Genomic DNA, 4,030 nt, shown 5'->3' on the forward strand with positions numbered 1-4,030 from the left:
GCGGGTGTTGCAGTTGAACAGTCCACAAGTCGTCAAATAAAGTACGTGCATCCATAATAAAACGTGCTTCACACGGTTCTGGGGGGGGGGAATAAAGGCCTCTTGTAGCGAATCCATGCATTTTTGTAAGAAAAATATCCATATTTCAAACGTAATAAACACTTTTCTCTTACTTCCGGTATCTGTCATACGCAGAAGCCGTTCCGGTGGATGACGTAGCACGTCGGCGTTGTGTGATTAGTGACGAACGCGGAGAGAGAACAAAACAAAACGCTGGTCATGAATTAGAAGCACAAAACGAGGATTTGTAAAGAAAAATGTCGGAGGATTTCGATATAAACCAAGAGGAGACTGGTTTTCCTTTGCTAAAGTAAGGAAACTTTGATTCCTTTGCTCCTGTAAACAAACTCACGAGACTAGCATACCTCAGAGGCGCGCGCGCGACGCATATGTCATACGCCTTCCGCCGGAACTGCTTCCGCGTATGACAGATGACGGAAGTGAGAGAAAAGTGTTTATTATGTTTGAAATATGGATATTTTTCTTACAAAAACGCATGGATTCGCTACAGGAGGCCTATATTCACCCCCCGGAGCCGTGTGAAGCACGTTTTATTATGGATGCACGTACTTTATTTGACGACTTGTGGACTGTTCAACTGCAACACCCGCTGAGTGCAATGATAACGCTTGGAATAGCCAGGACAATTTTTAATACAACTCCGATTGGATTAGTCTGAAAGAAGAAAGCCATATACACCTAGGATGCTTCGAGGGTAAGTAAAACACAGTCTAATTTTCCTTTTTGGGTGAACTAACCCTTTAACTAACATGCAGATTACTAGCATATTGGCTGTTTTTTAGTACTTATAAAACACACCTTATTCTGCATGTTTTATTACCATATTTTAGATCCTTAAATCCTACCCCATACCTAAACTTAATAACTACCTTGCTTACTATTAACATGCATTAAGAAAGTATGTAGGATGAAATTTCATTTCAGACTTACTTTAATGATACAATATATTTATATATTGCACAAAGACAGACTTCACCAGAGCGCAGGTCTCCAAAACCACATCCAGAGTCCCAGGACCTCCAGACCACAACCCTCACTCCTTCCGTTCCGGCTCCTGCACCCACCAGATCTGCAGATAGCGAGAGGCTGGAACCTTTCCTTCTCAGTTTCTGGAATATTTATTTTCCTGTTAGCCATGAGTCAGTTGGTTATAGGGTCTAAAGGCAGCGCTAATGCTGCTGGTGACCTACATATCTTTTTTGCCAAAGTCTGGAATATGAAGGAGACCTATTAAAAACGGCAACTACCCTGAGATGCGCCTGGCATTCACTCCTGCTGGTATTAACCACAGCATGGTGGGATGTCTGCTGTGGCGCTGCTGTTTTTAGATCCGCATAGCAGTGAGGTACGACTGGGAGTATGAATGTGGCCTTGGGATGAGACTGTGAGGTCTAATTTGGCTGTGTGTGAGAGTCTGTTCACTTATTATTGATGTTCTGATTGCTTAGGCCTTAGTATTAAACATATTTATAGTATTAAACTTTGGTGAGTAATTTGTTCTGCACGTTTGTGCCACAGACATGAATGATGCCTCAAGTTATGTGGCTTATTGAGGAGAGATGAACTTTTCTAAATGATCAATGACTTAAAAATCCTATAAACGTACATTGAAGAAGCAATGTAAAAAATGCTGCTGCAGTTTGTTATAACCAGTGTTGGGGAAAGTTACTTTTAAATGTAATGCATTACAATATTGCGTTACTCCCTAAAAAAGTAAATAATTATGTTACTTAGTTACTTTTTATGGAAAGTAACTGGTGTTACTTATTTGAAAAAGTAACTCCGATATTTCCTTCTAAATTAAAAAGTAATGTGTTTCTTTACTAGTTACTTAAACAAGTAATCTGATTACGTAACTCGCGTTACTTGTAATGCGTTACCCCCAACACTGGTTATAACAACATAAAACTTGATGAGATAACTTATCCAACTTAACTAAGTTAACTAAACTTATAATTTAAAGTAAAGCATTAACACTTACTACTTAAGTTGAAACAATGCATCATTACTTATTCTAATGCTGAATTTTAAGTTTTGATAACTAATCACAGCAATAATTTTTTACAGTGGAGGGACCCAAGACAAAACCATAGAAACCGCATTAGCAATGCAATAAAAACACTCAGAACTGCACAACTCGTGTGTTCTTCAGAAAATGTAAAACTCTATTTCTTGTTTATCTACTAAATAACATTTTTACCACAGGATTGTGGGTTTGAAGGCGTCTCAGTAGGCAAGATGTTACACAAACACTGGATTAAACGTGCCTTGATGCCTTCTTACCTCTGTATACTGCCTGTGAAAGCAGCATTTATCATCCTTCTGTGTCATTTTCCAAGAAACTACCTAAATATACTGTTGGGCTACAGCTGACATTGTAGTGTGTTTAATTAAGATCTCTAAAAAAACAGACACGGTGTCAAATTTCAGATTCCTGCAAATGCATGACCAACACCCTCAAATCAACAGGAAAATAAGTAAATCAGAAACAGCAAAACGCTGCCCAAAATCAAGGTTCTTTTGCCTTTAATAAGATCCAGACAGCAGCAGCGCTGTGGATTTCTACAAAGAGTGAGCCATGCAAGAAACCACAGCACGTTCCAGCTGTGCATGCAGACAGACAGAGGAGTAGATGAGTTGTGTATTATTTTTCCTGACACACTATTCTGGCAAATCGGGGCATTGGTTTGGCAATTAAGTGTTAGTGTGACTTTGTGCCCTGAAGAGAGATTGAGCTCTATTAGCGGAGGGGATGAGGCACCGCTCGCCTCTCACGCCAGAGAAACTGATATAGCAGGGAGGTATTCCTGGAAAAGCCACAGAATGAGAAGAGATGTGAGGGAGAGACAAGAGTAAATCCAGTCTGGAGAAAAGTCAGCTGTAGACTGGATGTTGTCATAAGGTACCAAAATTGTGGCCCAAATATGGAGGCAAAGTGCAGACTACAAATATATCTGTTCGGCTTTTAATGTTTGCTTTAGGAATGACCTATTGTGAGTAATTCACACTAAAATATGGGATCTGCAGTCCTAAAAATAAAGGTTCTTTATTGGCATCGATGGTCCCATGAAGAACCTTCAATATCCATTGAAACTTTCCATTGCACAAAAGGTTCTTAATTGTGGAAAAGGGTTCTTTAGATTAAAACGTTCTTCACACTAAGAAAAAATGGTCTTTTAAGAACTGTTTAATGGAAGGTTCTCTGAGGAACCAAAGTGGCTAAGAGTGTGATTCAAATGTAATGACTCTGTATGCTCTTCCATAGCTCAAGAGGCTTCATGTAGTGATTCTCAAACGTTTTGACTCCAAAGCTCTCATAGTATAAAATAATTAATTGTGATTAATGTTGTGATTCCAGACGTCTCAAGGTGTTCTTAAGGAAAAATAACAGATGTTGAGAGGACAAATTAAAATGAAAAATAGTTTCCTAGCTTAAGAAATTGATTTTGGGGAGTTTTAACATTTTAATTTATTTGTTATATAAAATATTTTATTAATTGTGGCCCCCTTAAACATTTTTTACCTCCTGGTTTAGAATCACAGGCTTAAAGGGTTAGTTCACCCAAAAATCTAAATTCTGTTATTAATTACTCACCCTCATGTCGTTTCAAACCCGTATCACAAATCTTCGGAACACAAATTAAGATATTTTTGATGGAATCTGAGAGCTGTCTGGCCCTGCATAGACAGCAACGCAACTGAAATGTTCCCAAGTCCAGAAACGTAGCAAGGAGATCTGTAAAATAATCCATGTGACATCAGTGGTTCATCCGCAATTATATGAAGCTAGAAAAATACTTTTTGTGCGCAAAAGAAAAAAAAAACGACTTTATTCAACAAGTATTTTTCTAGCTTCGTATAATTGCGGATGAACCACTGATGTCACATGGATTATTTTACAGATCTCCTTGCTACGTTTCTGGACTTGGGAACATTTCAGTTGTATTGC

At 38.5% G+C, this 4,030-nt stretch overlaps 1 protein-coding gene across 2 annotated transcripts in view; it reads left to right on the plus strand.

Moving 5' to 3' along the window:
• LOC107661937 (spondin-2-like) overlaps window positions 1-4,030 on the plus strand; it is a 30,759-nt gene that overhangs the window by 19,888 nt on the left and 6,841 nt on the right. The gene's annotated exons all lie outside the window — the stretch shown is intronic.

This window comes from Sinocyclocheilus anshuiensis, unplaced genomic scaffold (genome assembly GCF_001515605.1).
Source record: "Sinocyclocheilus anshuiensis isolate Anshui unplaced genomic scaffold, SAMN03320099.WGS_v1.1 scaffold759, whole genome shotgun sequence".
NCBI classification, from domain to species: domain Eukaryota; kingdom Metazoa; phylum Chordata; class Actinopteri; order Cypriniformes; family Cyprinidae; genus Sinocyclocheilus; species Sinocyclocheilus anshuiensis.